The 16,814-nt window shown below is 35.4% G+C and overlaps 2 protein-coding genes across 7 annotated transcripts in view; one reads left to right on the forward strand and one right to left on the reverse strand.

The window, feature by feature from the left end:
* Positions 1 to 16,814, reverse strand: part of LOC124955424 (lachesin-like) — a 135,781-nt gene that overhangs the window by 75,308 nt on the left and 43,659 nt on the right. The window lies entirely within an intron of this gene.
* Positions 1 to 16,814, forward strand: part of LOC124955422 (4-coumarate--CoA ligase 1-like) — a 136,907-nt gene that overhangs the window by 64,890 nt on the left and 55,203 nt on the right. The window lies entirely within an intron of this gene.

The raw sequence follows: 16,814 nt of genomic DNA on the forward strand, positions 1-16,814 counted from the left end.
AGAAAATAAGTAAGACAGAGGCAAAAGAAAATGTGAAATTTCAAACGTAAGTTGAAATATTTTAGAGACACATTTTAAAGATATATGCATCGTAGAAAAGGTCCGGAATAAAAGCGATTGAATATATCATTTGGAGATTGTTTTCGTAGTGAGATAAATAATTTTGATTATTTCAATGGTTTTAATTTGATTAAAATGTGGTTAATCGTTTGGAAAGGAAATGATTTGAAACGATAAAAGTATTGCCTTTCTTTCTCTTTCTTTTTATCCATTTCGTTACTTCTCTCTCAATTCGTATTTGGTCAAACTTGGCAGTTTTCAATTAATCATCCAAAAGATAAATTTTCTCTTTGGTAGAAATCGTGGCTGACTTAACCTATTCGGCAGGTTGCTGCCCCGAAGGTATCCACGGATTTCCCAGAGAGCTCGTATGCTTCAGTAAAGTGCCGACACGCTTTATAGTATATGCGGCTGCGCATGACTACTATTACCTACTTGTATGTACTACTAGTCCGGTTATGAAGGGTGTGCACTTGCAATACTGCATTTTAATGTTAGTTTGTGTTAAACTTCTATTCTCTAGCATCATTTTTGTTCGAAAAATATATCGAAAGAGTCGAAAATATTTTTCACTTTAATCACGCTCTTAATTTACATCAAAGTATACACTGATATAATGTAAATATTTAAAGGGCTTTTATATCTTTTATTAATTACGACATACCTATTTGTTGTTTATAACAACTGAGATAATGCGTTTTTTTTTCTTTCTCTCTTTCTATTCTTTATGTGCCTACCTGGACAAAGGGAGAAAAAATACATTAGTCTTTTATCATTCGATTCTTTTGACCGGTCAAAAAGTTCGACTCGCGACGATAATCAAGGCGATAACGAAAGATAATTAATTATAGAGATTAACGGATTTTATTAGGGAAGAAGAAAGTAGATAATATAAATGCGAGTCTTTAATATTCGATTTGGAAATTATAAAGAAAGCGATTTCCAGATCCCTCTGTTTCTCTCTCTCTCTCTCTCTCTCTCTCCCTCTCTCTCTCTCTTCTTTTCTCTTTGCCTCGTTTAAGTAGCTGAATTTCTTCATTTAATCTTTTTCATCAGAAAGCTCGACCTTACAATTTCTTAATTGAAATTTCCCGTCGCAGACGGTACAGCTCTTGCGTTTCCATCTCGCTCTTTAAAGATGGAAAGAGCACGATTTCTTTGCGTTTCACGTATCGAGGTTTAAAGTCTTCCATTCGTTCACTAAATTTTAATTCGTTCGGTGAAACGCATTCACATTTAAAACGGTTTCATTTTATCAAATCATTCATTTTATTCGCATTTTATTCGCGTGATATTTATTACGATGATTCGTACATGAGTTAAAACGAAAAATTAAGAAATTTTAATTCATTCGTTTTGTGAAAATTTTTAAAGCGAACATTTAAATTTAAACAACGACGCCACAAATTATAATATTCAACGACCATTGTTAACTCTTCGTCGAGGAGATGGAGGATTCAAAAGAGAAGGGGAAGAGACAAAGAGAGAGAGAGAGAGAGAGAGAGAGAGAGAGAACTCGCATGGGGTTGACACTTGTCGGTCTCTGTGCACGTGCATCATTACAAAACATTCGGTGATCCATTCATGGCTACATTCGTACCTCCATTCGTGATTCCGTTCGCATGTGATGCATGCGCTGCGAAAAGGTTCGTAACGGTAGCCACCGTGTGAAACGAAGTGGTTGCCACCCTCACGCGAATACATTTACTTCCATCCTCTTTTTCTCCCTCTACATATTTCTATTTATTCATTTCTCTCTCTCTCTCTCTCTCTCTCTCTATATATATATATATATATATATATATATATATTTTTTTTTTTTTTTCTCTGCATCGGCCAGTCTATCCGCACTAGGTACCCGTTCGCGTCCCATTTTTTCGAGATTCTGACGATTCGTTATTTTTATCGAGGCAAATGACTCGTTCGCACGAGTTTTCAACCACTAGCGTTTCGGAATAAAGTTGCACCTCGTCTGTGACAACAGTTGGACAAGCAGTCTACTAGTTGACTGGCTGGCTGACTGGCTGGCTGACTGGCTGGTTGTACCTCAACGTAACTCGCGGTTCTTTGTAATAAAAAAGAGAATGAAAAATAAAAAGGAATAATAAAGAAGAAAAAAAATCTAATTCGTGCGCGTTCAAGCGTAGGAGCGCGTAGTCTTGAGCTCGTTTTTCATTCATTCCACTTTTCTTTTTGTTTTTTTTTTTTTTCTTCCTTTCTAATGTGTGTTTCTTTTCTTTCTTTTTTTTTTCTTCTTTTTTTTCTTTTTTTTTTTTTTTTTTTTTTTTTTTTTTTTTTTTTGGTTAATATATCAACCATAGTAATAGTAACGAAAAAAAATTCGTTCGTGTCATATCATTTTTTTAATGCTTAACTTAAGACGACGTTCGTTAAATATACTTCGAAAATGTCACGAAAGTGAAAAATCTTAGGAAGTATAATAGTATTGTCCTTTTTTGTTGGCTAACTTTGGAACTAACTTCAAGCTCGAATCTCCGTACGTGTCGATCTTTCACGAACTTCAACGAAAGGGATCATTTAATTTTAATTATTAAACTTGTTACGAATTATCACTCGGAAAAGTTGTATCTCCCATCGCTTCTTATTCTAGCTTTCGTCTAGACCTTGCCTTTAACTTTTCTTCGAGTTCTTAAAGTATCTCCTTTTCCTTCCCTCGATAGTCGTTAAAATCTTTCGAAATGCCGCGCCGCTGTGCTTAAACTCTATAAGTTCTTCGTAGTTTCTCTTATGTACGGACACGGATTAAATAGGATACACATTCGTATATCCTAAGAACATAGTATGAAATAGAATTTCACGTGGACTTCTCTAAAATCCTTTTGGACACCTGCTTTTTCTCTTTCGTAACCGAATAAGCGTTTCTCCTCGTTTATTCTCTCTCTCTCTCTCTCTCTCTCTCTCTCTACCTCTATCTCATTCTATGGATACTCGAGTCGGTACTTTTAAACGAAATAAAGTTGAATAAATAATTCCACTGTTTTCGTTAAACACATTTCGAAGAAGATTTTCTCTAAATTTTGAAGATGAATGAAGAAAATAATTACGAAATTGTATTATTTGAAATATAATATATTCTTGTAAAAGTAAAGACAGAGAGACAGAGAGAGAGAGAGAGAAAGAGAGATAGATATAATGAAATATATAGTTTATAAACCCTCGTACGATTCAAAATATATCATCTAACATCTTTGAAGCGTGAGGATCTCAAATCTCGAAATTTTGTAATATTGTCTACTTTTTCTTATTCACTATCTATCTCTCTCTCTATCCGAAATTCGTCGGTTTTAAAAGACAAATGGAAAAGAATCGTTTGGATAGATTTACCGGTAAATCGTTTTTATCGAGGAAAAGAGCCTCTTGCAATGTCTTTTCCGTTTCTACCATCCCCTTCACAAGTACCATTAGCGGCTCTCAAAGTGCTTTCCTTCGGCCCACCGTAGTCTTGCTCAAGGGCCATTGCGATTCTGAAAACTTGGCTATCGCAATAACAGTTTCCGCGGGAGGCAACGCTTGCTTCTCCCTCACTATGCGAAATTGCTCCTTCGCTTCGGCAACGAAGAAAATGACGATCGCTTTTCCCTTTAGTTACGCACACTCTTCTTTGACGTCGTTCCCATAACTCGGGATCGGTTAAAAATATATCGGATGTATCGAGATTATGTGAATTAATCGAACGAAAGGGATAAGGATACATGCGTGTTAACTAAATAATATTAATTAAACAATATTAACTATATGATTGGATGTCTACTTAGTCGGATTTGCGTTAGGATCAGTTCGAGTACGGACATTTAAATTTCCGGTTGAATTAGATTTAAAGAAATTTTTTTTCCTTTTTTTTCTTTATAAATCTTCAAGGTGTTCGATCGATCGATCGATCGAAATAATAACGCATGTTCGACTTAATCTCGAACGTCGTTAAAATAATAATCGACAAAATGGTTTTCCGATCGGACGAGCGCACGTTTCCCGTAATTTCGCTTTGGCTATAATATAACACTTTCGTAGCATCTCTCAGTGATATTCTTCTCTTTTCGTCCCAAACGAATGAGAGATAAATATTTTTTCATCGAAATTTCCTCCCACGATCACGTTTGCTATATTACATTATTTGTAGTAGATATTATTTTTAAAGAATATTAAAGGACATCGTATATTGACGAGAAACAATTTTCTTTTTCTCCCTCTGTCGATAAAAAATTTTCATTTTAATTCAACAAATATTAAGTAATCTCAGCTGAGACGCAACGTAAACATAAATATTAATTATTTAATTTCTTCATAATTATATCATGTGAACTCTGTTAGATAAGTCTTAATAATTTCATACCTAAATATTTCACATTCACTTTTAACGAGATTCTTAATTTTCATTTCGTATTAACATAAACGAGAACAATAATGTAACATTTGAGATTGGAATTTGAGTGAAAAGGAGGGGGAGGGAGGGAAATCCTTCTGTTTTTTCGTGTCTTTTATATGATACGAAAATGAGTAAGTATATAATCCATATGAAGCGTATGCTCGAAAGTAAGAGTGTGCATGAGAGAAAGAAAAAGAAAAAAAAAGAGAGAGAGACAGATGAAGCAAGCTGGTCGGGGTTCAGCGTCCATTAAAGTTCTAAGCGTCTCGTCGAGGTCAGAGCTCGATTCTGGTGTAGTGAAGAAGGGCTCCTACCGAGAGATAGCTAACGAGAGTCTCGCTCTTTCGACTTCATACATCATCCTCTTTTTAATCTTTCTTTCTCTCTCTCTCTCTCTCTCTCTCTCTCTCTCTTTCACTCTAGCTATCTCTCTTGCTCCTCGTATCAACCCCTAACTTGTAAAACGACCGACGATCGGCCGCGTCAAACGACGCGTCGAGCGACTGTAAAACGATCAAAGGAGCAACGAGCGATGGAAAGAAAAGAGGAAAGGGGGTTTAGGGCTTGCATATGAATAAATAAAGGGATGAGAAAGGGATGAGAAACGGAAGGTCCAAAGGTTCTCTCAATGAATGGCTAACCGATATAACTACGAGTACATCCTACGATAATTATTAAAAGATTACTATTAAATTTCGATGATATCTAATTTAATGATATTAATATTCGTTAATTTAATCGTTTGTACTGTTAGCATTTCTCATATTGACAGAAAATCATCGCCATGTTTTTGAGCGATTGACAGTGCGCTCGGATCGGTCGACGTTTATTGATACAAATTCTCACTTTTTGACAAGAACTATTCAAAGATTCCTGGCACTTTGAAATGATTAAAATATTTATTATTAATTCATATTTGTGAAACGTCAAATACGTGGGATGATATTGATATAATTCCTAATAATTACTTCATTTCAAATTTTCCGACGAAAATTCAAATTTACTTTCACGTATAATGTGATTATTAATGACGAAAGATGACGATGAAAATATATGTAAATAAACAAGAGAGAGAGAGAGAGAGAGAGAGAGAGAGAGAGAGAGATAGGAGAGAGACGGTGAGGTAGATAGATAGGAGACTGGTAAAGGATAGAGAGGATCGATGAAACAAGGAGGAGAGCGAGGAAGAAGAGCTACTGACCATCGATCCGTTAGCGGTTCTCTGCGGTTCTGCGTTTCCTTTGCAACGCACTGGCTTGCTCCTGAAGCTCTCTTATTGAAGGCTCGGGTAATTAGAATCTTCCTAATGTACCTCGAAACGCAACCACGAACGTACATACGTGAGCACAACGTAGGTATATAAATGAAAGCACGCGAGAGCGCGCCCACTAGGAATTCATCACAATTGTATGGCTGGTATACTCTAACAGCTTAGCAGGCCAACGATGATCGTCCGAAGAAAATAAACCACATCATTAGACGGATAAACGTGAATCGTAATTAGCCGCGAGTTAACGTTATCGTCATATTTTCAATTTAATATAATCTTTGATAAATGAGATTAATTCAAAGAGATTCGATATATGAAATGAAATGATACCGAGAATCGTTAGATGTATAACCTCTGTTTCACATAATATACATGCGTACTATACTCAAATAGATATATTTGTCTTTAATATCAAAATCATAGATATTAACTGATACAAATTCTCATTCGACGATTATTATCTATCGGTTAAAAAAAAAAAAAAAGAAAAAAAAAAAATACGCGAAACAATATTATCAAAATCGATGAAACTAATTTCGATTTGGAAAAATGAATATCGGGGTGGGGGTGGGGGGTGAGAAATGCGAAGGGCGAGGATAAAAATGGCGACGAGAAGACAAAGAAAAAAAAAAAAAAAAAAAAAAAAATAAGTAAAAAAAGAAAAAACAATGAAAAAAAGAGAAGAAAAGAAAAGAGAGAAAAAAGAAAGGGAGAGAGAGAAAGGAAAGAAGGAAAGGAAAACTCGGTAAAAATCAAAACGAAATCCCATATCGCTTGCTCGTAAATTTCCCGATGTTCCGCATCGATATTCAACCGAACTCCCATCGAAGGACATAATATGCAAGATGAAGGACGAAAGGTAGGTGGAACGAGATCGTGTTGTCGAGCAACGTAACGGGATAGGAAGTTGCTCACCCTCCTGCCCTCTCTCAAAGAGGAAGAGGTAGACGGGATGGGAGATGGCGAAAGGGGTTTGGGAGGAGAGAAGGGTACTCGAGGGGGTAACAGGTCGGATGTCCGGCAGTCCGTCACCGGTTATCCCCTGGTATCTCCGGCTTGGCGTGGCCCGCCACGTCACACCGAACCGGCCTGCAGCCATATCGTCGGCTACATAACAAGTCCTGAATATGCATATGTATATACGACTATAGGGTCTACAGCTAGTCAGCCACCGATCTCTCTCTCTCTCTCTCTCTCTCTCTCTCTCTCTCTCTCTCACTCTCTTTCTCTCTTGTCTACATAGTCGGAGACTCATCCTTGTACTCTCGAATATACCGGTAGGACGCGTGTAAAACGTTGACGTGTGGAGAGACACGCGAATATAGTTCGTTCAATGTGTTGGTCTACCTACATATATATATATATATATATATATATATATATATATATGTATGTATGTATGTATATGTCGCCTATGCGTGTAGAAAACCGGAACACCCTCAGCGACCCTGACCAGCGTTTCTCTTCTCATATGTTCTTTCTATCGTACTCTTCTTCCCTTCCATCTTCTTTGTTTTATCTTTCTCACTTTTTCTCTTTCTTCCTTACACGTCCATATTAACGCGGGGACACGTTCCGTTACGCGAAACGAAATGCATTACAGATAGCTGTGCATGTTTTTCGTATAATAGTTATGTAAACATATGTTATGTATCCCGTTATTCTAAAATTTTTTCTACTGTAAGAGAAAACGGACAGAGAGATTTCGCTTTAGATTATATGTATGCACATATATATATATATATATATATATATATATATATATATTACGCCTGTGGAGTGTTCTACGTTTGTTCGCTCGTTTTTTTTTTTTTTTTTCTTTTTATTGTAAATGTAACGTTAATGAAATATATTACATTCTATATAGCATATTTACATTAATCCAACGAATACATTTTCGGGAAATAAAATATCTTTTATATACTATACGTATGAATGCAGATATATGTGCGAATTTAAATGGGTATGTTATATGTTGATGATTTGGAAATTTTTCATCATGACACTCGTTACTATTTTTTTTCTCCCTCTCTCTCTCTCTCTCTCTCTCTCTCGAATGAGACGGTTAATTCGAAAACGTAAATGGTACGTAGTCACATTTAGAGAAAGTCGGGCATGCAGATCTGTCGCGCGGCCGACCGCGACGCGTTAGCTTGATTCGCAAATATGTGCAATCGCAAAACCACTAACCGCGCGTGTGAATAAATTTCATACGAAAGGCTCCTATCTCACGGAGAACGTTAACGAAAATTTCACATCGATTAAAACGTGATCGTGCGAAAGTCGGGGTGGGAGGTATGGTGGGAGGGGAGGGTAGAGGTAGGAAGATGAGAAATGATGCGCGACGAGCTGGTAGATATACCAAAAAAGTAAGGACAAATCGTTTTGATCTCTCAAAAATTGATTGCGGCTTTGCGTTAATTCAATAAAAAGTCAATCGTCCAAATCCGATAGGATATTCTCCATGAAAAAGATAAAATAGTTGAAACATCATTCGAACGGTTTGAGATTTTTTAGATAACATACATTTGCAGAAATATTTTAAAGCTATCATACAAATTTTCACGATATATATATATCTCGGAGCGCAACAATTAAAAGTCACTTTTTAATATTCACGTATAAATGTATACCTTCAAACATGTATGAACGTAAATATTTACAAAAACTTGGGGGGAGGAAAAGAAGAAAAAGAGAGGAGGGAACAAAAACCAAAAAAAAAAAAAGAAAATAAATAAATCATATTCTGTGATATAAATGCAATCTGATATTCTTGATTTGTTCACAGTTAAATAATAGAATCGTACGAAAGGAGAATATACAAGACTTATTGTACGATTCGCGAGGTTTCCCGAATATCCTCAAGGTTTCTATATATTTACTATCATATTTACTATCTTCCATCCTTCGGGCGATGATCAGGAACCAAGCTACGTGCTCGACATCCTCAACACTTTCAAGGGACGCGAAGGATTTCGTTCCCACTGAATGAGCTTCAAGATCTCTTCTCCTTGCATGCACCATTCACCGAACACTCCCACCCTCTCACTCTTTCATCCTCCCTCATTTTCCCTCTCCCTTTCTCTCTCAGACTTTCACCCTTTATCACCCTCTATCACTCTTTGTCTCTTTCCCTATCCTTTTCCCTCTTTCGTGTTCACTTTACCCTGGTATAAAGCCACTTTCAGAATCCATGGAATTTACCAAGCCCTTCGGCAAACTCTCATACGGTTGCTCTTATCCAACGTGCGACGATTAGAAAAGAAACTTCGCGACCGACACGTTTCCAATATACCACCGACGTATCGCGATAAAGTTCTCTCTTCTTTTCATTCTTCTTCTTTTTTTTTTTTTTTTTTTTTTTTTTTTTTTTTTTTTTTCTCTTTTTTTTTTTTTTTTTTTTTTTTTTCTATTTTTAGCTTTAACGTTTAATGGCCACACACCTCTTTCACGGCGGCTAATCGAGATTTGTTTGCGTTCTCTCGTTTCGTCCGACCGTTATTAACGGATTAAGATTTATCGTCGGAAATATATATCTCTGGTCTATATCGAAAATTTACCTCATAGCGATTCGTCGTGAAAGAAATTAGTGTGCGATTGAAGTTAACAGTGCGTTCGTCTGTGATTTAAATAAAAATTGATAAATAAATAAATAAATAAATACATGAAAAGTAAAACATTAAAAATGAAGTAAAAAGAATGAAGGAGGAAACTCGATCGGCTTAATACCTTATTTTACACGATTCATTAATTGCACGTCTCTTTCTTTCTTTTTCTTTTTAATTGGAAAAAAAAAAAAAATCGAAATATTAATACGATCGATATTTTGTTTTATGAATTATCAAGGTGATACGATGTACATATTTATCTTTTGTCTTATTTGAAGCGATCATGGCATTTTGATAAAAGTAAAATTCGCAACGATTTCGGTGGGAGATTTAGAAAAAAAAAAAAAAAGCGAACGTAAAATCGTTTGGTCCGATTTTAGAGGCCAGAAACCGGGAGCGATGTTACGAATGAGGCGAGAGGTAAACCGATGCGGAAATTGAGATCCACGAACTATGCAACCGATAGCGAAGCATTGATTGCGCTCGCTACGTCCCGTTTGGTTGCTAACGTTTCGATGAATAAAGTTAACCAATAAAGCGTTGAATTCTACATCGTTCGAGGGTCGATTTGCCTTTAGATCGCCATAGTTCGTTGCTTTTCGTTGAAGTTGATTTCCTGAAATCGCTTTACGTCGACGAGAAAGCGAACGATAAAAAGCTTCGCATAATTCGCGATTTTTATTAGAAAAGAAAAAATCAATATTATATGAAACGTTTTCACGATGAAATCATGAAAATATGTACATTGGATGAAAAATTAAATTAATCATTCCCTATCCCTCTTTCTTTTCTTTTTTGTTTCTTCTTCTCCTCTTTCTTTACGTTATATAATTAAAAATAAATCCATACGGGAATTTCAAGTTCCTTTGAAAACTTATAAAAACCTACATATCTAGCTATCTGGATCTATCTATCTCGATTTCTATCTCTAGCAGCGAGCGTGTGCATTTCGTTCGGCATTTCGATTCGCGAGAATTTCGAAACGCGAGAATTATCTCGTGAACCGTGCACAGAGATTCCTCTTCTCCCTGCCGTTTCCATGCATCGTCAATTTTTTCCAGTGACCGAAGATCGCGAAACGATTTCACGTGGCACGGAAAGGGAAAGAGCGAGGGGGAGGGGGAGGGAGAGAGAAAGAGAGACGAACAGATAAACGTATAGAATGAGTGAACGAGAAAACGAGAACCTTTTTCCATGGTGAAAACAGAATAGAGAATGTGGTACGGCACGATTCGTACGCACCACGTGCCCAGTCTCTGATTCTCTCTCTCTCTCTCTCTCTCTCTCTCTCTATCTCTATCTCTTTCCCTTTTTCTTTTTCTCTTTTTTTCTTCACCCTCGTCGAAAGGATCCTCGTCTACCCCTGTGACCGACGCGTTCACTCTTCCATGAAATAAAATGATTCATTTTACGTAACCTCGTCGAAACGTCCATTGCATACTATACACTTGCTACCCCATCATACTTTTATATCGTCTTTAACGTTTCTTCGACTATCGCTTCATATCGCTTTCTCTCGCTTTCTCTCTCTTTCTTCTTTTATCTTCATTTTCATTTTTTCATGTCATTTTCATTTAAGAATATGAGAAAATTCCTCATAAGCAATTTAATTTTCAACTCGTACATGTAAGTTTCATCTTTAGCGCAGAGATTCCTTTATGGGATTAGCGTAGAGTAAAGTAGAAACAAAGATGGTCTTGCAATCTATTTTTCGCTGTTGCATTTACTTTATCTTTTGTTGTACAAGTGCCTTTCATTATTAGACTCGTCTTCGTTTCCTTTTACATTTCATTTTATATGAAAAGATGTTTTAATTATCCTAAAAAAAAAAAAAAAAAAAAAAAAAAAAAAAAAAAAAAAAAAGAAGAAGAAATAGAAAATATCACAAAAAGAAAAAATACAAAGTACAAAATTAACAATGATAAATAAGAATTAGATTTTAGATTAATAGAATTTCGATTATTTTTCAAGAAAAATTTTCTAAATCGTATTCATTGTATGTGCGTGAAAGGACAGACGGTTTTTAATAATTTACATGTTGCCAACGGCAAAAGTCGTAATTTAATATGTCTGATGTGGCTCGTAATTAAAACATACCTTTCTACGTAACAAAACATGAATCAGAAAAGTTCCCTTTACGTGGCTCATCGCCCAACCTCCAAACATGTGTTTTCTCAAACGCGTTTTAAAGATTCTTATTATTAAACAAGTGAAATGATTCTATGAAATGTCGCCAAAGAATATATATATATATATATATATATACATGTGTGTATGTGTGTGCGATATACAAAATTAAAAAGCATAAAGAGCATACTATACAAAATACTAAAAGAAAATATAATTTTTCTATTAATTGTACAATCATTTTTTTTTTTTTCATGAAAAATAATTTTAAAATGTTTCTTTAAATTCACTTCTAATAATTCTAAGATGCTTAAGTTCATGAATATATTATTATTCTGTTGGTACCATTAGTCTATTAATTATACTACACGGAACTCTATGTTAATCCGCGAGAACGCTAATACATATTAGTAATGCCACGTTGTATGTCATTACAATGCATCACGATAATACGGATTGCATGGGTACAACGTTCACGAGATGATCTTTGTACCGATACGAACTGAAATGAAAAATAGAAGAAAGAAAGAAAGAAAGAAAGAAAGAAAGGAGAAATAAAAGAGGAGAAAGAGTTTGAAAATAGAAAAAGGAAAAGATAAAAATAATGAGAAAGTACGAGAACGTGGAAAACGCGAGAAAATGAAATTTCAAAAAATGATCAGGATAATGCTCCAGGGCAAAAGATTTTACACTTCGATTTTATTTTTAATCAAGATAAACAATTTTCAAAGAGGATCCCGAGGCCATCGGCACCTTTTACACGTCACGCGAAATTATCTTTGCTTTTAATCAATTCGATCACTCTTTTTATCCTTTCTCTTCTCTTTTTATTTTTCTTCGCCAACTCGTTCGATAAATTAAAGGGAGAAGAAAAGTGGGACTTTATTACAAGTGAATAAACTTTAATTTTTACTGTGCAAACTTCATCGCTCTCGTATCATTGCGCCATTTTGCGTCGTGTCTTTTCGCGTTTACGCTCGATCAATCCTTAATTTGATACTTCGACCACGTCCACAGAGTATTCGAAAAGTTTTTCCTCACTTTACTAAATTCAAGACAAAAAAAAAAAGAGGAAATAAAAGGACGAAGTTCAATATGAAAAAAAAAAGAAAGAGAGAGAACGATAAGTAATACGTATATAAGATAGCTAATTAATGCAATAAAATTAGCATTGCCTATTATGGATGTTTCTAAGTATAAATTGAAACTAAGTATGTATTCTAAGTATGAAATAAAAATTGTATATCCCTTTGCTAAAAAAGAACAAAACGAGAGAAAGAAAAAACGAAATTAAATGCTAGAAAATTGAAATACTCTTTGATCTGCGCGTTTTGTTTGATGGCTAGAAGAAAAAAATACATACGTCCATATATATATATATATATATATATATATATATATATATATATATATATTTATTTATAGTAGCATATAAAATCTGTCTGTATTGTTCAATATTTTATCGAAATACTTTGTTAATTCTGCCGTTTTCAGGAATTCGAACGAATATTTATACGCAGTATTTACGAGAGGAAAATAGGAAGTTTCCAATCGTTGAATGTTTCGTATTTTATACGTTCACCGATGCGCAACGTCGATACGTAACTATCAATCGTTCAATATACATAGATTCTACTGAATACATATAAACATTAGTTTGCAAATATAAGCATCAATTGTTTCGATTGTAAATAGTAATAGTATCATATTGTAACAATTTTATTTCTCCTTTAAGTGCACGTAACAATCATGATATAAATTTGGTCTAATATACATTATAGTTATTAGCAATTTCTCATTCAGATCATTCGATGAATTTATCCTGTTAGACTTTGTTATTGGAACAATTGTACTTCTAAACGGGTTAAAGGTTGCAACAAAAGAAAGAGAGAGAGAGAGAGAGAGAGAGAGAGAGAGAGAGAGAGCACGATTGTAACGAATTCTAGATCTTAGATCGTCACTACGATTACATAAAAGCTATTCGTCAGATTGAAGTGTGATTTTAGCGACAAATATGGACAAAATATCAACTAGAAGTGCCAAGAAGAAACATTATTCTCCCCACGACGCTCTTATACTATCGTTGTAGAAGGTAACACAGATTATACACCTCTTACGCGTAACATAACAATCGGGTTAGTGTAGGATATTAGAATAAGTAGTATTAATAACAGACTGTGAACTCAAACTTTTTCAATCTCTCGTATATCTATATCCTTCTTTGATACGATTGAAATTTCTTAAAATATTAATATTGTTGTTTTTAATGGAATAAGAAATGAAATTTCTCGAAAGATTTGATTTTGGGGGAATAATTAAAAGTGCAATATTACAGGCTCTCCCTCATAAAATGAGGATTTTCGTTTTGCCTTCCAACGTTTTGAAATAACCGAAACAATTCGAGACGTCGTTTCCTTTAGTTGAATCTTTTGGAAGCGCGTCAGAGGTAACTCCGTGAAATTCGACGGTCTATGAGCCGCAAAATGAAGTCGGGTTAAGGAGAAGGACCACCAACGGGAACGTAGGGTGTTAGAGAGATATAAAGATAGATAGAGATAGAAAGGGAAAGAGAGAACTCAAGGATAACGGCGTCGTGGAAAAGTTTTAAATTGTGCCTGAGAAAGGCGAGCGATTAGTGGATTATAAACATACTGGAAACTTCTGATGGGATCAACTGCCGTGCGCGAAGGGGTAAGGAAAAGGATCAAGAGAGCGTGAAGGACGGCTTGAGAGACGAGACGGAGTCGTTCGAACTATAGGTATTATAATCTCGGAAACTGTTCAACGTCTTTCTTCTTCTTCTTCTTCTTCTTCTTCTTCTTCTGCTTTTTTTTCCTTTTTCTCTTTCTTCTTCTTCTTCCTTTTTCTTTTCCTTCTTTTTTTCCTTCTACCATTACTTCTCCTTCCGCCTCTTCTCATTTTCCTTCCGTGTGCCCCTATGTCCAAGATCTTAAAGAGACCATACCAATTCTACAGGGATACTTTTTATTTATCTTCAAATTAACACTAATATTTACATTCGATAATAGATTTCATTCGAGGAAAAGTTTATAAAGTATTCCCGATGATCCTTCAAATGTTTTCTCTTCATACACAATTCAACTTTTGCACTGCTTTGCTTTATTTCCTCTCCCCCCCCCCCCACCCTCCTCCGCCCTCCGCCCTCCGCCCTCCGCCCTCCGCCCTCCGCCCTCTTCAAATCTCTCTATCATTCTCTGAGTCATTTAATGAATTAAGAAAATATGACAAAAGTATTAGTCACTCTTTGTTTATTATATTAAGGAGGAAAGAAAAAAAGGTAGAAAAGAAATGTATTAGATGTGTACTCAAACGTATTTCATTTTACTCGTACGATTTAGGGATAGAACGTAATTTGCGTTAATTAGAAAGAAAATTATCCCGGTGGGTAAATTATCCTCGATGACGAAAGTGAGTTCTATTAACCATTCTGCGAGAACAGATGCGAAGAAAGAGTTAAAGACGAAGGAAGAAAGGGGAAAGGGGAAAGGGGAAAGGGGAAAGAAGGAAAGGAGCACTACGTTCACATTCATCCGGTATTGGCACTGTTCATAGTGTCGAAGAAACGATGCTCGAAACGAAGCTCATTGTTTCCAGTCGTCGAGCGTCGAGGGCCACAGAGCGTTGTGCTCACCACACAAAGGGACGTCTACTTCGATGTAGGAGTGCTCACTCGAATGCTCGATCTCGCGATTAAATCAAAAAGTGTCTCGAAAGCACTCGAGTATCTCGAAATGACAAGAGCCGCCGAATCGACCCTCGAACCGATTTCTATCGCATCTCGACGATAACGACAACGAATTTCTTTCTCATAAGTCCTTCAATTCTAAAGTTTTATGATTGATCGAGGGTGATCATACGATGTATAACATATAATGGTTGATTAAAATTCAAGAGAGCAAAAATTTTCTAATTATATCTTTTGACGTTCCTCGTAATTTACAATTCTCCCTTTTAATATATTTATCATTAGATAAAATCGTCACCCGATACTTTTACCTCTTTATTACATTTTAAAGATCTAATAGAAAATCTTCCATTAAGATAAGTATTTTCTGTTTTAAAATAAGTACTACATGTAAGATTTCTATCTGTTAGAAAATACGATTTAATGGTTACATTGTTTCCTCGATAGCATTTTCTTTTATACGACGACTATTTTATCATTACGTTCTATATGTATACGGTACGTATGTACGTGCTTTACAAAACTGGGTTAGAAAGCTCTGAAATGGAATCCCGTGCCGCTTCGGCGGCACTCCGTTTTCGGTACGTCGAAATGAATGAACGAAAGTAGATAAGGCATCAAGATCTTCTCCGAAGAAAATCCAATTAATTTTTTCGTATACACGTTAAAATAATTTTCTTGTTCCTCGTTTCTCCTTCCTTTTTTTCCTTCGTCGGTATAGGATTTTGAAAGTAAAATTTTTAACACAGCCGTATCGCCATTATGAATTTCTAAATGTCTGATGGTACACGTTTCTCTCTGGCCACGTGAGAAAATGGAAACAAATGTCGATTACTGCTACCGCATAACAAATACCCCAGACTCGAACTAGCAACTACGATATATTGTCATTTAATCGATCAAATTTACATACGAAATACATCCCCACATTTAGATACTTTCGGAAATGTAATGTGATCCCTATAAAATGTTTGTATTACGCGATCTCTTTCGAATTATTTCATTGGAATGTTTTGCAATAATAATTATTGGCTTTTATTTAAAATCGTAGCTAAAAGAAGCGTTTGTAATTATCACAAATATTATGAGAAAAATGAAAGAGATTAAAAAAGAAAGACAATAAGGATATTGCGATTTTATATAATTGGTCGTATTTTGCGCGCACGTTTTTTTTTTTTTTTTTTTTTCCCCTCTGAACCATTTCACAATCGGTTTTTATTATCATTTAAAGATGGAAATAATTTTTCTCGTACGATTGAAATTTTATGCCCGGCTTGTGTCTTAATGGAAATATAAAATTATTCATTTTAAATTTTACCTGAATAATTATTTAACGGGTCAAAGTCTAAACGAGAAAGAGAATCGAAGAAACATTATTCGAAGTGGGTACTTAGCTACTTCGTGCAATATTAATTAAAACGTTTTATCACGAGCACATGAATGCTCTCTCTCTCTCTCTCTCTCTCTCTCTCTCTCTCTCTCTCTCTCTCTCTCTCGGTCAGAGAATAGAAAGAGCAAGAGCAAGAGAGAAAGAGAGTTAAAGTGTCCTATACGATTATCAAGTACATGTGTGTGTGTGTGCGCACGCGGGTATGTAGGTGTTCAAGCACAGTGTACGAGTTCAAGCATATAAACGTGTCCAGGATGAGTCTGTGAACA

Source organism: Vespa velutina, chromosome 18, assembly GCF_912470025.1.
Source record: "Vespa velutina chromosome 18, iVesVel2.1, whole genome shotgun sequence".
Lineage (NCBI taxonomy): Eukaryota > Metazoa > Arthropoda > Insecta > Hymenoptera > Vespidae > Vespa > Vespa velutina.